Below are 21,972 nucleotides of genomic sequence, written 5' to 3'. Positions count from 1 at the left end.
TGCTTTGTAAAAACCTCTCATAAGCTACCTTTTTCTCTTTTATCACACCCTTTACTTCATCATTCCACCAATCACTCCTCTTTCCTCCTGGCCCCACCCTCCTATAACCACATTTTTTTTTTTTTTCAACAAGTCGGCCGTCTCCCACTGAGGCAGGGTGATATATCGGATCATTATTTAGTTGTAGCTACAGTTAGAGTAAGAGGTAGATGGGAAAAGAGGAAGGTGGCAACAACAAGTAAGAGGGAGGTGAAAGTGTATAAACTAAGGGAGGAGGAAGTTCGGGCGAGATATAAGCGATATTTGGCAGAAAGGTGGGCTAGTGCAAAGATGAGTAGTGGGGGGGTTGAAGAGGGTTGGAATAGTTTTAAAAATGCAGTATTAGAATGTGGGGCAGAAGTTTGTGGTTATAGGAGGGTGGGGGCAGGAGGAAAGAGGAGTGATTGGTGGAATGATGAAGTAAAGGGTGTGATAAAAGAGAAAAAGGTAGCTTACGAGAGGTTTTTACAAAGCAGAAGTGTTATAAGAAGAGAAGAGTATATGGAGAGTAAAAGAAAGGTGAAGAGAGTGGTAAGAGAGTGCAAAAGGAGAGCAGATGAAAGAGTGGGAGAGGCACTGTCAAGAAATTTTAATGAAAATAAGAAAAAATTTTGGAGTGAGTTAAACAAGTTAAGAAAGCCTAGGGAAAGTATGAATTTGTCAGTTAAAAACAGAGTAGGGGAGTTAGTAGATGGGGAGAGGGAGGTATTAGGTAGATGGCGAGAATATTTTGAGGAACTTTTAAATGTTGAGGAAGAAAGGGAGGTGGTAATTTCATGCACTGGCCAGGGAGGTATACCATCTTTTAGGAGTGAAGAAGAGCAGAATGTAAGTGTGGTGGAGGTACGTGAGGCATTACGTAAAATGAAAGGGGGTAAAGCAGCTGGAACTGATGGGATCATGACAGAAATGTTAAAAGCAGGGGGGATATAGTGTTGGAGTGGTTGGTACTTTTGTTTAATAAATGTATGAAAGAGGGGAAGGTACCTAGGGATTGGCGGAGAGCATGTATAGTCCCTTTATATAAAGGGAACAGGGACAAAAGAGATTGTAAAAATTATAGAGGAATAAGTTTACAGAGTATACCAGGAAAAGTATACGGTAGGGTTATAATTGAAAGAATTAGAGGTAAGACAGAATGTAGGATTGCGGATGAGCAGGGAGGCTTCAGACTGGGTAGGGGATGTGTAGATCAAGTGTTTACATTGAAGCATATATATGAACAGTATTTAGATAAAGGTAGGGAAGTTTTTATTGCATTTATGGATTTAGAAAAGGCATATGATAGAGTGGATAGAGGAGCAATGTGGCAGATGTTGCAAGTATATGGAATAGGTGGTAAGTTACTAAATGCTGTAAAGAGTTTTTATGAGGATAGTGAGGCTCAGGTTAGGGTATGTAGAAGAGAGGGAGAATAATTCCCGGTAAAAGTAGGTCTTAGACAGGGATGTGTAACGTCACCATGGTTGTTTAATATATTTATAGATGGGGTTGTAAAAGAAGTAAATGCTAGGGCGTTCAGGAGAGGGGTGGGATTAAATTATGGGGAATCAAATTCAATATGGGAACTGACACAGTTACTTTTTGCTGATGATACTGTGCTTATGGGAGATTCTAAAGAAAAATTGCAAAGGTTAGTGGATGAGTTTGAGAATGTGTGTAAAGGTAGAAAGTTGAAAGTGAACATAGAAAAGAGTAAGGTGATGAGGGTGTCAAATGATTTAGATAAAGAAAAATTGGATATCAAATTGGGGAGGAGGAGTATGGAAGAAGTGAATGTTTTCAGATACTTGGGAGTTGACGTGTCATTCGTCTCCATTCACTCCTATCTAACACGCTCATGCACGCTTGCTGGAAGTCCAAGCCCCTCACCCACAAAACCTCCTTTACCCCCTCTTTCCAACCCTTTCGAGGACGACCCCTACCCCTCTTTCCTTCCCCTATAGATTTATATGCTTTCCATGTCATTCTACTTTGATCCATTCTCTCTAAATGACCAAACCACCTCAACAACCCCTCTTCTGCCCTCTGACTAATGCTTTTATTAACTCCACACCTTCTCCTAATTTCCACACTCCGAATTTTCTGCATAATATTTACACCACACATTGCCCTTAGACAGGACATCTCCACTGCCTCCAACCGTCTCCTCGCTGCTGCATTTACCACCCAAGCTTCACATCCATATAAGTGTTGGTACTACTATACTTTCATACATTCCCTTCTTTGCCTGCATAGATAACGTTTCTTGACTCCACATATACCTCAACGCACCACTCACCTTTTTTCCCTCATCAATTCTATGATTAACCTCATCCTTCATAAATCCATCCTCCGACACGTCAACTCCCAAGTATCTGAAAACATTCACTTCTTCTATACTCCTCCTCCCCAATTTGATATCCAATTTTTCTTTATCTAAATCATTTGATACCCTCATCACCTTACTCTTTTCTATGTTCACTTTCAACTTTCTACCTTTACACACATTCTCAAACTCATCCACTAACCTTTGCAATTTTTCTTTAGAATCTCCCATAAGCACAGTATCATCAGCAAAATGTAACTGTGTCAATTCCCATTTTGAATTTGATTCCCCATAATTTAATCCCACCCCTCTCCCGAACACCCTAGCATTTACTTCTTTTACAACCCCATCTATAAATATATTAAACAACCATGGTGACATTACACATCCCTGTCTAAGACCTACTTTTACCGGGAAGTATTCTCCCTCTCTTCTACACACCCTAACCTGAGCCTCACTATCCTCATAAAAGCTCTTTACAGCATTTAGTAACTTACCACCTATTCCATATACTTGCAACATCTGCCACATTGCTCCTCTATCCACTCTATCATATGCCTTTTCTAAATCCATAAATGCAATAAAAACTTCCCTACCTTTATCTAAATACTGTTCACATATATGCTTCAATGTAAACACTTGATCTACACATCCCCTACCCACTCTGAAGCCTCCTTGCTCGTCCGCAATTCTACATTCTGTCTTACCTCTAATTCTTTCAATTATAACCCTACCGTATACTTTTCCTGGTATACTCAGTAAACTTATTCCTCTATAATTTTTACAATCTCTTTTGTCCCCTTTCCCTTTATATAAAGGGACTATACATGCTCTCCGCCAATCCCTAGGTACCTTCCCCTCTTTCATACATTTATTAAACAAAAGTACCAACCACTCCAACACTATATCCCCCCTGCTTTTAACATTTCTGTCATGATCCCATCAGTTCCAGCTGCTTTACCCCCTTTCATTTTACGTAATGCCTCACGTACCTCCACCACACTTACATTCTGCTCTTCTTCACTCCTAAAAGATGGTATACCTCCCTGGCCAGTGCATGAAATTACCGCCTCCCTTTCTTCCTTAACATTTAAAAGTTCCTCAAAATATTCTCGCCATCTACCTAATACCTCCCTCTCCCCATCTACTAACTCCCCTACTCTGTTTTTAACTGACAAATCCATACTTTCCCTAGGCTTTCTTAACTTGTTTAACTCACTCCAAATTTTTTTCTTATTTTCATTAAAATTTCTTGACAGTGCCTCTCCCACTCTTTCATCTGCTCTCCTTTTGCACTCTCTCACCACTCTCTTCACCTTTCTTTTACTCTCCATATACTCTGCTCTTCTTATAACACTTCTGCTTTGTAAAAACCTCTCGTAAGCTACCTTTTTCTCTTTTATCACACCCTTTACTTCATCATTCCACCAATCACTCCTCTTTCCTCCTGCCCCCACCCTCCTATAACCACAAACTTCTGCCCCACATTCTAATACTGCATTTTTAAAACTATTCCAACCCTCTTCAACCCCCCCACTACTCATCTTTGCACTAGCCCACCTTTCTGCCAATAGTCGCTTATATCTCGCCCGAACTTCCTCCTCCCTTAGTTTATACACTTTCACCTCCCTCTTACTTGTTGTTGCCACCTTCCTCTTTTCCCATCTACCTCTTACTCTAACTGTAGCTACAACTAAATAATGATCCGATATATCAGTTGCCCCTCTATAAACATGTACATCCTGGAGCCTACCCATCAACCTTTTATCCACCAATACATAATCTAACAAACTACTTTCATTACGTGCTACATCATACCTTGTATATTTATTTATCCTCTTTTTCATAAAATATGTATTACTTATTACCAAATTTCTTTCTACACATAGCTCAATTAAAGGCTCCCTATTTACATTTACCCCTGGCACCCCAAAATTACCTACTACTCCCTCCATAACATTTTTACCCACTTTAGCATTGAAATCCCCAACCACCATTACTCTCACACTTGATTCAAAACTCCCCACGCATTCACTCAACATTTCCCAGAATCTCTCTCTCTCTCCTCTACACTTCTCTCTTCTCCAGGTGCATACACGCTTACTATAACATACTTTTCACATCCAATCTTTATTTATATATATATATATATATCTATATATATATATATATATATATATATATATATATATATATATATCTATATATATATATATATATATATACACATGCACATACACCCCTCTGGGGTTTCTTCTATTTTCTTAGTAGTTCTTGTTCTTGTTTATTTCCTGTTATCTCCATGGGGAAGTGGAACAGAATTCTTCCTCCGTAAGCCATGCGTGTTGTAAGAGGCAACTAAAATGCTGGGAGCAAGGGGCTAGTAACCCCTTCTCCTGTATAAATTACTAAATTTAAAAAGAGAAACTTTTGTTTTTCTTTTTGGGCCACCCCGCCTCGGTGGGATACGACCGGTGTGTTGAAAGAAGAAGTATAAAGTATACACCATGGCTTAAGTCAATTTGCAATTTTTTTTAATTCATTATTACTTGCATATACGTATTCATGTTTCATATAAAAAAAATATTACCAAAATTTGTATTTACAGTAAATAACTGCAATAGACTGCTCTTTTCTTATAGTTAGTAAACCAATTCATAAAACAAACATGCTTCTCAAGTAAAATAATTTATGAAACAAAAGAAGTTGTTAAATTTTATGCATTATGTTACTTTGAATAATTATATATACAAAAAACAAGTGGCACACACCTTGTCATCACAATAAAGATAAAAAATCCAGCAAAACTTATTCCCAGCATCTAATATAAAGGCTGTACAGTACAAAATAAAATTCTGAAATATTACAAAACAAAATTTAAGATAAAAATTCTCTCTTCCTTAAGAACGATGTGCCTATCAGTATGAGGCATGTATAAACACAAAAGCAAAGAGGAAAAAGGAGACACTAAATTGTAAAAAGAAACAATGAAGTGTTCATGCACCACAACAGAACAAGCAATAAATGATAATTATGTAAACAGTTAAATGAAAAGCCAATTCCACACTACTGCAAACTCCTTTAGTATCTACATGAGCTTAATGCAAAAACTCCTATTGGCACTTATAGGTACAATGTCCATACCAGACTCTGAATATATCCTCAGTGTTAATATCTTGCTAAACATATGAATCTTGTTTCATCAAATGCTATCAATCACACAGGACAACACTGTTGAAACCTTTATAATTAAACATATACAGCCTCTCTTCACGTAACGACGGAGTTCCATTCCCAAGACCATGTTGGTACACAAATTCCTTGCTAAGTGAGGAGCATACTATAATGATAGTGGGTTGTGTTGGCCATCTTTGATATTGTTTTAATGTCACCTTTGCACCATTTATAACATTTCTGGTATATTTTTAAATGTTTATACAATAGTGTACTGTATATTGTATTAAATAGAATAGAGAAATTTAGTTCTAATATACATTATTTCGGCATGCATACTGGTCAGAGAGCCCGTCCTAAGTCAGAGTTGTCGGTAAACGAGTACATCGCTAAGTGAGGAGAAGCTGTACCTAGTTTACAAACCACCTTATCCATAATCAATGAAATCACAATATTTACCATAAAATTTTTAAATGAGATTAATCAGATCGTCTTTTCAACATTTCTTCCATTTTCTTGAGCTGTAACTGAGGGTATATTGGACCAGTTTTTGTTTACATTTCTCAAACTGGTTCTTCAGCTGTGGGGGTAAAGTCAGATGAATATCCTCTCTAGGAGATTCATTAATGATCCTGACAACTTAAGCTGCTAGAGACTTATCTCCTTGATGGGAAAATTGTTGCAGAGATGCAGCAATTTTCAGTTGAGTTCCTGGAGTACTTGGGACATTTTTTTTTTTAAATCTCTGAATACAACAGATGCTTGAGGCCTGACTAGGCACTTTAGGGATGTTTACCAGGAGTACACAAGTTTATGTTACACAATGTATTGTTTGCTTCTCTGAAGTTAAAATGAAATTCAGGGAGGTTGCTGATCCTGCATGATGGCTAAGGCTATTGATATTTTTCTCCCAAGTTCTCTGGGAACAGAGTTGATGAGCCCTACCATTTCTACCTAGGCTCCTCCCTGTTGCACACTTCACATATGACAGCTCTTGTCGCTGTCATTTCACCATTCCTTGCTCAAATAACCTACTGCCTGTTTAAGCAATAGGATACTGTACCATGTCTCCAAAAACATTGGTTGTACGAATTAAGTGCCCATGGTAGAGTTCCAGGGATGAAGTCTCTCCATACACAGAACGAGTCCACCAAAATGCACCTAAATGACTGAGGTTGATAGGAACCATATTTTGTAACCAGATTAACATTTTTTAAATTGTTTGGACACACTGCTGTAGCAACCCTGTCACAAAAAAAAAAAAAAATAGGACCTGAATAAGTTGTGTGTGGAAGAATAGCTAAATATTCCTCCAGTGAAGGTGATGAACCTACTAAAAGGCTACAAAATGTGGTTTCATGTTACCAAAACCAGAGGAGACTACATGAATCCAGGGCATGAAAAAAACATCAAAATATACTTGATAATACTAGTAGCTATGACAGATATGATACTGATTGAGTAGATATATAATATGGACACTGTGCTTATACAGTTTTCTACTTCTTATTAACAAAATTACTTGTATTAAAATAGTGAATATACAACAGCATTTTCTTGAAGAATCAAGTTTTAAGTTACAAGTCAGCAAGGGTAGGAGTAAATTCTAGAGGCTACTGAAAGTATGTATCAATGTATAGTACCTATACTTTTTCCCAAAAACATAATTAATATTCGTATCCCATACAATTAATACTTATTGTGGAATGTGATTTTATTTACATAATGATGACTCAATTGTTTCATTTTTTTAAGTTACATAGTTACATAAGTGCTAAATTGCCATTTTTTTTTTTTTTTTACTTTGGTAATATTAGGTCACTAGCCATTAAAATAACTAAATTAAAATTTAATTAAGGACTAAATTGCTGTAAATACTACAAAACATAGCAATTAATCAAGTAAACTGTTACAAAAATAAATATAATAATTAAAATCATGATTAGCCTTACATGAATAACCTGCACAGAGAAGAGAGAAGCTTATGACGATGTTTCGATCTGTCTTGGACCATTTCTAAAGTCTCACTAACATGAAAGATAGAGGGAGCCAGTATATACATAAGCAAGTAGACAAGGAAAAGACCAAGAGAGAAAGTCGTAGAGGTAAGGCTGGAAATAATAATAATGATGATGATGATGGAGTGGTGGTGGTTTAAAGTAGGGGAGAGTGGTATGTGTGGGACAAGATATAGAAAGGGAGAGTGAAGGGTGGAGGGAGACAAAAGTAGTGGCAATAATAGTTTGAAAGGTAGTAGTAGTAGTAGGAGTGGGGTCAGTCAAAGGAGAAGAAAGAGGAGCACTACAGGTAAGCTAAGGGCCCACATAGGATAGGATAAAAAAAAAAGGGGGGGGGGGGAGAAGGCAAATGAAGGAGATGACACCCTAAGGCAGAAGAAAGGAAAGCCTGTTAGTTTCTACTCATTAAATCAAAACTTACAGATATTATAATACTGTCTAATTTAACATTATTTTTAACTAAATGAAGTTAAAAAATAACTAAGTAGCTATATATTCAAAGTTCTGAAATTAAAATATAATTTTTAAATACACATTCACTTAATATCAATAATAATAACACATTTGCTGCATTCTTTAACTAAAAAATGATGCGCTCTGTTATTAACCCTTAAACTGCCACACGTTTATCAACAGGTGTGCATATACTGTTACACACAAATTATTTCAATTCTAGCTCCCTTAAAATAGCTGTGATCAGGAATGTTAGGCATACACAGGATAAAGTAGGCTTGCATAGTTGGTGTGCATAGCAAAAAATTCTACTGTCACAATGGGCACTGTAGGAACAGTTTGCCTCAAGGTACCATACCGTCATGTCTTTAATTTATCGAGTGAGAGGATGTCAGACATATGTGCAACATTATCATATCATATCTTTAACCCATTTTTGACATATACAGTGGAACCTCTACTTGCGAGCGTGTCCACGTGCGAGTTTTTCAAATACGAGCAGTCGATGGGTCGATTTTTTTGCTTCCATACGCAAGCAAAATTTCCACAAGCGAGCAGACCTCAAGGCAGGTTCCTTGACACTGGTGAGGGGCTCTTGCTTTTGATCTTGGGAATTGTATCTCATTTGTTTGTTGGACTATCTTATTGAAACTTGGGCAATGTATGACGGAAAGATGCTTCTTAACGTACACCAAAAATGAAAGAAATCTAAGCATAAATAATGGAGTTCACTTCTCAGCAATTAGCCACCCCTTAGCGGTAATTTCAAATGGTTTTTATGGTTGTATTCTCGTTTTTTTGGCCTCATTTGATAGAATGGAAGATAAATTACAGAAATAGATATGATTTTGATTGCTTTCACAACAAAATGTACCTTGAAATAGAGCTCAACCTAGGAGAAATGGGCCATTGCTTGGCTGTTTCAGTGTAAACAAATGACGTCACAGTAAATCTTATATTTTTTGTGTGAATAAAAATTACAAATTATTTATATAATAATAATGATAATAATAATAATAATGAAAGAAATCTAAGCATAAATAATGGAGTTCACTTCTCAGCAATTAGCCACCCCTTAGTGGTATTTTCGTATGGTTTTTATGGTTGTATTCTCATTTTTTTGGTCTCAATTGATAGAATGGAAGATATATTACAGAAATAGATATGATTTTGATTGGTTTCATGACGAAAAGTGCCTTGAAATTGAGCTCAACCTAGGAGAAATGGTCGTGAATGGGTTGACATATTTATACAATTATTGCAATGAGGAATAACAGTAAATCTTATATTTTTTGTGTGAATAAAAATTACAAATAATTTATATAATAATAATAACGATAATAATAATAATATGTATAATAATATGAATAATAACAATACGTATAATAATAATAATAGTATAATACAATAATAATAATTATAATAATATGTATAATAATAATACATATATAATGAGGAAGGGTTGTTGAGGTGGTTCGGACATGTAGAGAGAATGGAGCGAAACAGAATGACTTCAAGAGTGTATCAGTCTGTAGTGGAAGGAAGGCGGGGTAGAGGTCGGCCTAGGAAGGGTTGGAGGGAGGGGGTAAAGGAGGTTTTGTGTGCGAGGGGCTTGGACTTCCAGCAGGCATGCGTGAGCGTGTTTGATAGGAGTGAATGGAGACAAATGGTTTTTAATACTTGACGTGCTGTTGGAGTGTGAGCAAAGTAACATTTATGAAGGGATTCAGGGAAACCGGCAGGCCGGACTTGGGTCCTGGAGATGGGAAGTGCGGTGCCTGCGCTCTGAAGGAGGGGTGTTAATGTTGCAGTTTAAAAACTGTAGTGTAAGGCGCCCTTCTGGCAAGACAGTGATGGAGTGAATGATGGTGAAAGTTTTTCTTTTTCGGGCCACCCTGCCTTGGTGGGAATCGGCCGGTGTGATAATAAAAAATAAAAAAAAATAATAATAATGCACTACATATAATAATTACAATAATAGACGGCTTCAAAAGGCCATCACTAGATGGCAGTGTTTACCACAACAAAGAGGGAGCGGTTGTGGCCGCCTCCACCTGTTACATAATGACATTTTATTCATTCTACAGTATATATCGTGTTTCTATGTTATTTATATTGTCTGTTATGTCATATTAGATGAACTGTGATATGTAAATAAGCAGTATAGATGATATTAGCGAAATTATTCATGAAGAATTTTGCCCAGTCTCCAGACAAACTCTCGTCCACCGCTGACACCGCCCATACCACTACATGAATGACATTTTATTCATTCTAGAGTATATATCATGTTTCTATGTTATTTATATTGTTTGTTATGTCATACTAGATGAGCTGTGATATATAAATAAGCAGTATAGATGATATTAGCGAAATTATTCATGAAGAATTTTGCCCGGTCTCCAGACAAACTCGTCCAACGCCGACACTGCCTATACCACTACATGACATATTTTATTCATTCTAGAGTATATATCAGGTTTCTATGTTATTTATATTGTTTATTATGTCATATCAGATGAAGTGAGATAGATAAATAAGCCGTAGAGTTGATATTAGCGAAATTATTGAAGTACAGAATTCCACTGGAACGGATTAATTGCATTTCAATTAATTTAAATGAGGAAAATTGACTATGCAAACGAGCAAATCCAGTTGCGAGCAAGGTCATGGAACAGATTAAGCTCGCAAGTCGAGGTTCCACTGTATATACTCAAATTGTAGCGGCTTCAAATCAAGCAGGAGAAAGCTGGTAGGTCCACATGTGAGAGAATGGGTCTGTGTGGTCAGGGTGCGTCATATAAAAAAAATCCTGCAGCACGCAGTGCATAATGAGAAAAAAAAATTATCTTTTTTTTTTTAATTAAAATGCAGACTTTGTGGTCTATTTTCATATAGTATTTATGGTTGTATTCTCGTTTTCTTGGTCTCATTTGATAGAATGGAAAACATATTATAGAATTAGAGGTGCTTTTGATTGATTTTACTATGAAAAGAACCTTGAAATGGAGCTCGAAGTAGGGGAAATGTTTGATTTTTGCCGATGTTCAAAAGTAAACAAATGATGTCATTTTCCAATAAATGTCCAAGTAGCCATTCTAATATGCAGTCATGAATGAGTTGACATTATTTATGTAATTATTACAATATTGCAGTAGTCTGCATAACAGTAAATCTTCTATTTTTTGTTTGAATAAAAATTCAAAATAGAAAGCAAGAGCTAGGAATGTTTTGCATTGTTCATTATGGACCCTATTTTGAAATTGTCATATTTTTTTAATTTTCATGAAATTGGCCAAATTGCAAATTTCTGACCACATTCTTGGGTAGTTGAAATTGGTAAATGGGCAGTTTCTTGTACTCAGTCAATAGAAAAAATGGAGTTCTAAAGAAATAGCTACGAGTTTAGTCGACTGGAACAATGGAATTAGCCAAAAACAGGGCTCAAAGTAGGCAAAATCGCCAATTCGTAAACATTACCGAGGTTGCTAACTTCGCGAGAGCATAATTCAGTCAGTTTTCCATCAAATTTCGTTGTTTTGGTGTCATTACAATCAGGAAAAGATTCTCTATCATTTCATAAGATTTTTTTTTTTCGGAAATTTTGCAACACCAGGAGACACCTCAGGATTTGGGGTTGCGACAGTCAAGAGGTTAATGAGGAAACGTTTTGCCACACATTGGCTTCATCAGTCCATACAAAGGAGAATGGTAAAGAACAAGAGGAGTTTGAGTCTATGTAATCAGTTTATTAACCCTTAAACTGTCCAAACAGAGATCTATGTTCGCTCGCGTAGTGCTCCGAACATAGATCTACGGTCTTTTTACATGCTTTCAAATGGAGAAAATCAAGATCGGAGTGCTACATGCGAAAACGTAGATCTACGTTTGGACAGTTGAAGGGTCAATCTTGAAAAGTATATAGCACATGTGCGAAGAAGTGGCTAATATACTGTAGGCAGGAGAAGTGCAGCAGTCATAGGTGGTGGAAAGGATTTCGGGGATCAACGCCCCTGCGGCTCAGTCTGAGACCAGGCCTCGTGGTGGATCAGGGTCTAATCAATCAGGCTGTTACTGCTGTTATGGCTGTTACGCAAACTGACGTTCGAATCACAGCCTGTCTGGTCAGGTACTGACTTTAGATGCCTGTACAGTGCCTTCTTGAAGACAGCCAGGGGTCTATTGGTAATCCCCCTTATGTATGCCTGGAGGCAGTTGAAAGGTCTTGGGCCCTGGACACTTATTGTGTCGTCTCTCAGTGTACTCATGGCACCCCTGCTTTTCATTGGGGGAATGTTGCATCTCCTGCTGAGTCTTTTGCTTTTACAGGAAGTGATTTTCATGTGCGAATTTGGTACTAATCCCTCTAGGATTTTCCAAGTGTATACTATCATATATCTCTTTCTCACATGCATTCCAGGGAATACAAATCAAGGGACTTCAACCGTTCCTAGTAATTTAGGTGCCTATCGTACTTACGTGTGCCGTGAAAGTTCTTTGTACCCTCTCCAGGTCAGCAATTTTGCCTGCCTTAAAGGGGGGCAGTTAGTGTACAGCAGTATTCCAGCCTAGAGAGAATCATCATGGGTTTGGCATCCCTAGTTTTGAAGGATCTCATTATCCATCCTATCATTTTCCTAGCAGATGCGGTCGATACATAGCTGTGGTCTTTGAAGGCGATATCCTCTGACATTATCACTCCCAGGTCCTTCACATTATTTTTCACTTAACTGTATGGTTAGAATTTGTTGTATACATTGATACATTGTTAATTTCCTCAAGTTTTCCATATCTGAGTAGTTGAAATTTCTCTTCATTGAACTTCAAATTTTTTCGAGTGGCCCATTTGAAGAGTTGGTTGATGTCCGGTTGGAGTCTTGCGGTGTCTTTGATGGAGGGCACTGTCATGGCAATTTGGGTGTCATTTGCAAAGGAAGACATGGAGAAATGGCTTACATCTCGGGCTATGATTCAGATATGAGGATGAGGAATAGGATGGGAGCAAGTACTGTGCCTTGTGGAACAGAGCTTTTTACCATAGCACAGTGAACAGTGAGTGTATAGTATGTGTGTGTATAACATGTGTAGAGTGCATATAATATGTGAAAAAAAGTAAAAAAAATAATTAAGTACCAAAGTGAACATTGTCAGTAAAAATTTTGTTCATAAGAAATAATTAGTTAATGAGCACTAAATATTATGTAAATATGGTCTGAAAATACATATACAGTAATAATCACATATGTATGTTTTTAAAGAAAAAAGAAAAAATGGCCAAAAACACTAATAGTATGCAATTGCAAGAATGCAGATTGCAACCATGTTACCATATGAGAGGCATTTCTAGAAACTTTAAACAACATTTTCATGGCAAGCTTTAAACCAATTTTCATTTTTTTGTAAACATAAAATCAAGGCTGAAAAAAAAAAGTGTCAATACAATTTCATTTTACCTCCACTGGCAGTTTAAGGGTTAAAAACATTTTAAAGCTAAGTTTCCTTGAAAGCAACAGATACATAAAACTTAAATCATAAATGAAGATGTATTATGATGACATTTTTCAACTACACAACACAAACTTAAGGCCACCATAAGCAAAGCTTTATCTCTAGTTTATGTAACAATTCAGATGTTTTGATGCTATATACTATAATGAAAGAATCAAATATTCTGGGAGTATTTTTTTATCATTTGATTTTACTTAAGTTAATTCATTACACTCAGCTTACAATAACTCCAAAAATATCTGATTTGGTTAAGTATTATCATTGTAAACGACAGAGATGCAGAGAATGTAAACAAACTTTGAGTGTAAACTGACGCCAGTCAGATGAACATGTATTAAGAGCTGTCCACTTTGTGTTCATATACATTCACTTTGCATTAAGCATATGACTGTGAAGTGTCTTCCCCACAATACAAACACCTTACATTGTGTACAAGTTGCCTTCGTGTTGGTGCACTAGAAAAAATAACAGCAATACTCCCATTCTCATACAAAACACCATTTTTAGAGGGGAATGGCATATGAGTGATGGCATACAAAAGTATTATTATTCTACAGTTACCCCAGTAATACTATGCTGTACACAGCTTCTATGATGTTGGACTAGAGAAAAAGTAATTTCTGCCGTCACTCCTACAAGCCACCCAGCTACCAAATCTCATGTCAGTTTTTTCTACTGTGGGTATTTGTATTATGTTTATACAGTGGACCCCCGGTTAACGATATTTTTTCATTCCAGAAGTATGTTCAGGTGCCAGTACTGAACGAATTTGTTCCCATAAGGAATATTGTGAAGTAGATTAGTCCATTTCAGACCCCCAAACTTACACGTACAAATGCACTTACATAAATACACTTACATAATTGGTCGCATTGGGAGGTGATCGTTAAGCGGGGGTCCACTGTATATGTAATGTGTTTCTTACATAATTTTGAAAAAATATGATAGATGGGTTAATGAAAATGTTTACAGTAACGTAATATACAACATTTAAAGCACACAGAGCGATTATTATTATTAGAATTATTATTATATGGCATCTTCAACACTAGTGAGACACTCTTAGTGATTTTAATGTGTACCTGCATACCAGCACAATGTTTATTTAGGTACAGGCACACACAAGTACATTTTTTTTTTTTAGCATGTCAGCCGTTTCCCATAGAGGCAGGGTGACCTAAAAAGAAAAAACAAACTTTTATCATTCAACACTTTCACCATCATTCATACATAATCACTGCCTTTGCAGAGGTGCTCAGATACAACAGTTTATATGTCACTCCATACAGCAAATATCCCAAACCCCTACTTCCCAACTCCAGGACTCAAGTCCAGCTAACCAGTTTCCCTGAGTCCTTTCACAAAATATTACCCTGCTCACACTCCAACAGCTTGTCAGGTCCCAAAACTATTTATCTCCATGCACTGCTCTCTAACATGCAATAATTTTAAAACACTTGAAATTTTGAAAAGTTTCCACAGACATTATCAATAAAATAAACGCTGAGCTCATGGAAAATGTAAACAAAGATGCACACGAATGCTGTAACAGCAAATCAGGGAGCTACATAAACGAGTTTTTTATTATAATATGAAATGTCTATATTAGCCAATCACAGTAAGGCACAGCGCCGTAAAGTAGGGCCGTACTGTGCACAGTACACCACTGATTAACACATGATCTATTATTACTTTTCACAGTAACACACTTGAAAAATTGCTTAACATTTTCCACGAGTATGCCACATTTATCATTATGCATAGAGTAAATTATTTAGGGGAAAATAACTAAATGACAGTACACAAAGGCTAGTAACCAATAATTTTACTGTACCTATTCATTCATATGGCTTTAACAATCATTTACTCACCCTAGATGCATTTATATAAATACTGAATACTCTGATTAATAAGTGTGAAATGTACTATAAATAAATGAGAAAGTGAAGGGTTGCTCTTGCAACACCATGATCAATGTTTGGGTCTGGGTCATAAGGCATCACAGTATACATGAAGACCCCACTTTACAGTGTTTTGCTAATACAGTGGTTTTCAATTATACCCATTCAACATTTATTCTGACTTCCTACAATAATACTTTCACCACTTGCTATAAGCAAAGGACAAAAATATTGTAAGGTAAGTAATGTGTGTATTGTACATGCATTTCTTAGGTCTAGCTCTATTGCTCACTTAATATATGATAGTGTAAACATGTTATCAGGCTTTTATGTGCATTTGAAAGTGAAAAAAGGCTGTTTCACTTTACAGCAGTAGCCTAGAACCTAACCTGCTGTATGAGAGGGGCCTACCTGTACACCACTTATGTGTAAATTGTTTGTCACCACAGGAATCTAACAGATGTCACTTAACCCTTAAACTGTCCAAACGTAGATCTACGTTCACTCGCATGGCGCTCAGAATAAAGTGGACCCTCGGGTAACGATGCCATCGGACAGCGATAAAATCGGATATCGATGCATCTTTGCATAAAAATATTGGCTCGGCCAACAATGCATGGTGTCTGCATGGCCTGGCCCGCCCACGGCTGCCCAGCCACTATGTATACCCAGTGTACCATTGTTTACAAGCCAGGGCAGACGGTTTCACGCATACATTCGATACATATTGTATTATTCCATTGTTTTTAGTGCTTGTAACTGCTAAGTAAGCCACCACGGGCCCACAAAGCTTCTAGTGCCATCCCTGTGGTAAAAATAGTGAGAAATACTATCAAATTGAAGAAAGAGATAATTGCAAAGTATGAAAGTGGAGTGCATGCCTCCAAGCTGGCCCAGTTGTATAACAACTCCCAATCAGCCATCGCTACTATATTGGACAACAGAAAGGCAATCAAGGAAGCTGTTGTTGCAAAAGGTGCAAGTATGCTTACAAAACAGAGATCGCAAATACTCAAAGATGTGGAGAGACTGTTATTGGTGTGGATCAACGACAAACAATTATCAGGAGATAGTGTTTCAAAGTCAATCATATGTGAAAAGGCAAGGCAGTTGCATGCTGATCTCATTAAGAAAATGCCTGGAACTAGTGGTGATGTTAGTGAATTTAAGGCCAGCAAAGGTTGGCTTGAGAGATTTATGAATTGTAGTGGCATACATAGTGTGATAAGGCATGGCGAGGCTGCCAGTTCTGACCAAAAAGCAGCTGAAAAAAATGTGCAGGACTTTAAGGGGTACATAGAGGCTGAAAAATTAAAACCCCAACAAGTGTTCAATTGTGACAAAACAGGCCTGTTTTGGAAGAAAATGCCAAACAGGACCTACATTACTCAGGAGGAAAAGGCACTCCCAGGACAAAAGCTAGTGAAAGACAGGTTAACTCTCATGTTTTGTAGTAATGCTAGTGGGGACTGCAAAGTGAAGCCTTGACTCGTGTATCACTCTGAAACTCCCAGTGTTCAAGAAAAACAGTGTCGTCAAGGATAATTTGTGTGTGATGTGGAGGGCAAACAGTAAGGCATGGGTCACTAGGGACATTTTCCATGATTGGTTCTATCATGTGTTTAAGCCCACTGTAAAAAATACCTCCTGGAAAATAAAATGGACCTCAAGTGCCTCCTGGTATTAAGACAATGCTCCTGCTCATCCTCCAGACTTGCAAGAGCAAATTGTGGGGGAGTTGAGATTTATCAAAGTGAAGTTTTTGCCTCCTAATACCACTCCTCTCATCCAGCCCATGGACCAGCAGGTCATTGCAAACTTCAAAAAACTGTACACCAGTGTTTCAAAAGTGCTTTGAAGTGACCTCAGACATTGAATTGACCCTAGAGAGTTTGGAAAGATCACTTCAGTATCCTCAGTTGTATAAACCTTATAAGTAAGGCTTGGGAGGGAGTGACTTGCAGGACTTGGAACTCTGCTTGGAGGAAATTGTGTACAAGAGAGGGATTTTGAAGGATTTGGGGCTAACCCTGAGGAGCCTATACCAGTTGTGGAATCTACTGTGTCATTGGGGAAGTCCATGGGGTTGGAGGTTAGTGGCGAGAATGTGGAAGAGTTGGTGGAGGACGACAATGAAGAGCTAACCACTGATGAGCTGCAAGAGCATCTGCAACAGCAAGACACCACAGCTGAGGAAATTGCTTCAGAGGAGGAGAGAAAGATGGAGGAAGCTGCCTTCTTCAATGAATAAGGACATTTATACAATGTGGACAAAGGTGCAAGCCTCTATGGATGAACATCACCCTGACACAGCTATTGCAAGCAGTGCTGGCAACTTTGACAATGGCAATTTACACCTGCCTGGGTTATTTACTATTGTCCAGAAATATATACAAAGTATTTATAGGTTCCAGCAATGTTTTATATACCCTGGCGTATACCTTTAAGCATGGTGTTATGACAGCCCAGAGATTTTAAATAAATGTGAACTGCTCCAGCTAATCCTCACTGTATTTATCACTGTTACACACAAACATGTCTTGTCTCTCTGTCTGTCTATCTGCCTGTCTGTCTCTGCTTATCTGTCTTTCTGTCTGCCTGGAGCATACATATATCAAACTCCTTGAAGAAGGGTGTTATGATATCTGTTGATAGCCCAGTGACATTTGATAAATGGGCGCTTGGGGAAACCTGGCTTTATTTGTTTTCACTGTTACACACAAATATGTTTGTCTGTCTGTCTATGTCTGTCTGTCTATCTTTGCCTGGAATTTTTGGGTTATCCTAGGTAATTTACACTATGTATAATAACTGTACTTACGTGTACATGTGAGAGACACAGACAGACAGAGAGATATAGACAAGGAGAGAGCCAAAGCCAGCCAAAACCGGTCAAAGCCAGCCAGCCGAATACATAAGAACATAAGAAAGAAGGAACAGTGCAGTAGGCCTACTGGCCCATGCAAGGCAGGTCCATGTCCTCCCTCCACCCCGACTTAGACCAATGACCCACCTAGTCAGGTCACATCCATTGTAGGAAGGAACACGACATCAGACCCAGTAGCACAAGCTAGTCAGGTCCAACTCACACCCACCCACACTCACTCATGTATTTAGCTAACCCTCACAGTTACACACAAATGTCTGTCTGTCTGTCTGTCTGTATTTGTCTGTTTCTGCTTATCTGTCTTTCTGTCTGCCTGGATTATAGTATATCAAACTCCTTGAAGAAGGGTGCTATGCCATCTGTTGACAGCTCAGAGACATTTGATAAATGGGCGCTAGGGGGGAACCTTGGCTTTACTTGTTTTCACTGATACACACCAACATGTTTGTCTGTCTATCTTTGCCTTGAATTTTTGGGTTATCCTAAGTAATTTACACTATGTATAATAACTGTACTTATGTGTACATGTGAGACAGAGATATAGATAGACAGAGATATAGACAGATAGAGACATAGACAGAGAGACAGCCAAAGCAAGCCAGCCAGCCAAATACATAAGAACATAAGAAAGAAGGAACACTGCAGCAGGCCTACTGGCCCATGCAAGGTAGGTCCATGTCACCCTCCAACCTCCCCCCCCACCCAGCTTAGACCAATGACCCACCTAGTCAGGTCACATCCATTGAAGGAAGGAGCATGACATCAGACCTAGTAGCACAAGCTAGTCAGGTCCAACTCGCACCCACCCACAGTCGTTCATGTATTTATCTAACCTATTTTTACTTTGAAATGACAGTATTAGCGGAACGCCATAAAACAAAACGCCGTAAAGCAGGGCCCTACTGTACTTAACAAATCAAAATTGTAATTACACATTGTAAACTATGCAAAGAAATAAAATACTTATTCCTTATAACATGCTGGCTGTCTCCCACCAAGGTAGGGTGACTCGGAAAAGAAGCACTTTCATCCATATTCACACTATCATTGTCTTGCCAGAGCCACACTGATACGACAATTCAGATGTCATTCCAAACAGCAAATATCCCCACCCCTCCTTCAGCGAGTTGATACACAGTAGCCACCCAGAGAGGCACTACTATCCTGTCAAATGAGTAAGACAGAACCTGTAATTGTTTTACACTATGGTAGGAGTGCTGGCGTTTTGTCTCAACACACAGGATAACAGATATATCTAGCTACTTCTACTTACACTTAGGTCACACTACACATGTATGTATACACACTCATCTGAGTTTTCTTCTATTGTTTTTCTTAATAGTTCTTATTCTTCTTTCCTTTCATCTTCATGGGGAAGTGGAATAAGAATCTTTCTTCCATAAGCCATGCGTGTTGTAAAATGTGACTAAAATGACTTAAGAATGGGCTAGTAAAAACCTTCTTCTGTATAGATTACTAGAAATAAGAATTAAATCTTAAATGAAATTATTAATGGAAATTAAATTATTTACAAAAGCATTCTGGTAGTCAATTTCACAGCAGTGAGATAATCAGAGTCCTTTGGTCCATCATAACCCTTAAACCCAACAGTAACAGGGCATGGTCATAACCTGAGATTGTTTTTTTTTTCTTTATTTTGATCATTTCACATTTTTGGGGACAGCTTGCACTCATATTATGGGGACATTGCTTCAGACATATTTATATAGTAAGGAAATCTTGCCAATGGCCAGTAATATATAGTATTTTTACTGATGGTGGTGAGTGACTGTGGTTGTTGTGATGGCAGGTGAATTGCGAGAGCAGACAGTTGTGAAACTGAATGTCCTATGATAATACAGGAATTGTAGAAGGTTAGATTAACCCTTTTGACACATTTCTACATCAACAAGCAAGAACTATAATATAAGGAATGTAAAACGAAAGCCTGTGATTGTTTTACATGATGGTAGGATTGCTGATGTCTTTTGTCTGTCTCATAAATATGCAAGATTACAGGTATGTCTTGCTACTTCTACTTACACTTAGGTCACACTACACATACATGTACACATTTATTTATACACACTCATCTGAGTTTTCTTTGATTTTATCTTAATAGTTCTTGGTCTTATTACTTTTCCTCTTATATCCATGGGGAAGTGGAATAAGAATCTTTCCTCCGTAAGCCATGCGTGTTGTAAAAGTCAACTAAAATGCCGGGAACAATGGGCTAGTAACCCCTTTTCCTGTAAAGATTACTAAAAAGAATAATATTAAAAAATTGTCAAAGTGGGAAGTCTGAATGTGCGTGGATGTTGTGCAGATGATAAGAAAGAGATGATTGTGGATGTTATGAATGAGAAGAAGCTGGATGTCCTGGCTTTAAGTGAAACAAAGCTGAAGGGGGTGGGAGAGTTTCAGTGGAGAGGAATAAATGGGATTAGGTCAGGGGTTTCAAATAGAGTTAGAGCTAAAGAAGGAGTAGCAATAATGTTGAAGGATAAGTTATGGCAGGAAAAGAGGGACTATAAATGTATTAATTCAAGGATTATGTGGAGTAAAATAAAGATTGGATGTGAAAAGTGGGTTATAATAAGCGTGTATGCACCTGGAGAAGAGAGAAGTGTAGAGGAGAGAGAGAGATTTTGGGAAACGTTGAGTGAATGCGTGGGGAGTTTTGAATCGAGTGTGAGAGTAATGGTGGTTGGGGATTTCAATGCTAAAGTGGGTAAAAATGTTATGGAGGGAGTAGTAGGTAAATTTGGGGTGCCAGGGGTAAATGTAAATGGGGAGCTTTTAATTGAGCTATGTGTAGAAAGAGATTTGGTAATAAGTAATACATATTTTATGAAAAAGAGGATAAATAAATATACAAGGTATGATGTAGCACGTAATGAAAGTAGTTTATTAGATTATGTATTGGTGGATAAAAGGTTGATGGGTAGGCTCCAGGATGTACATGTTTATAGAGGGGCAACTGATATATCAGATCATTATTTAGTTGTAGCTACAGTTAGAGTAAGAGGTAGATGGGAAAAGAGGAAGGTGGCAACAACAAGTAAGAGGGAGGTGAAAGTGTATAAACTAAGGGAGGAGGAAGTTCGGGTGAGATATAAGCGACTATTGGCAAAAAGGTGGGCTAGTGCAAAGATGAGTAGTGGGGGGGTTGAAGAGGGTTGGAATAGTTTTAAAAATGCAGTATTAGAATGTGGGGCAGAAGTTTGTGGTTATAGGAGGGTGGGGGCAGGAGGAAAGAGGAGTGATTGGTGGAATGATGAAGTAAAGGGTGTGATAAAAGAGAAAAAGGTAGCTTATGAGAGGTTTTTACAAAGCAGAAGTGTTATAAGAAGAGCAGAGTATATGGAGAGTAAAAGAAAGGTAAAGAGAGTGGTGAGAGAGTGCAAAAGGAGAGCAGATGATAGAGTGGGAGAGGCACTGTCAAGAAATTTTAATGAAAATAAGAAAAAATTTTGGAGTTAAACAAGTTAAGAAAGCCTAGGGAAAGTATGGATTTGTCAGTTAAAAACAGAGTAGGGGAGTTAGTAGATGGGGAGATGGAGGTATTAGGTAGATGGCGAGAATATTTTGAGGAACTTTTAAATGTTAAGGAAGAAAGAGAGGCAGTAATTTCATGCACTGGTCAGGGAGGTATACCATCTTTTAGGAGTGAAGAAGAGCAGA

The 21,972-nt window shown here is 37.8% G+C and overlaps 1 protein-coding gene across 2 annotated transcripts in view; it reads right to left on the bottom strand.

The window, feature by feature from the left end:
* The window catches only part of Flo1 (flotillin-1), a 194,786-nt gene that overhangs the window by 141,888 nt on the left and 30,926 nt on the right, over window positions 1-21,972 (bottom strand). The gene's annotated exons all lie outside the window — the stretch shown is intronic.

The sequence above is a fragment of the Cherax quadricarinatus genome, chromosome 30 (assembly GCF_038502225.1).
Source record: "Cherax quadricarinatus isolate ZL_2023a chromosome 30, ASM3850222v1, whole genome shotgun sequence".
Taxonomy (NCBI): Eukaryota; Metazoa; Arthropoda; class Malacostraca; order Decapoda; family Parastacidae; genus Cherax; species Cherax quadricarinatus.
The sequence above is the reverse complement of the archived record's forward strand: the minus strand, read 5'-3'. Positions and strand labels throughout refer to the sequence as shown.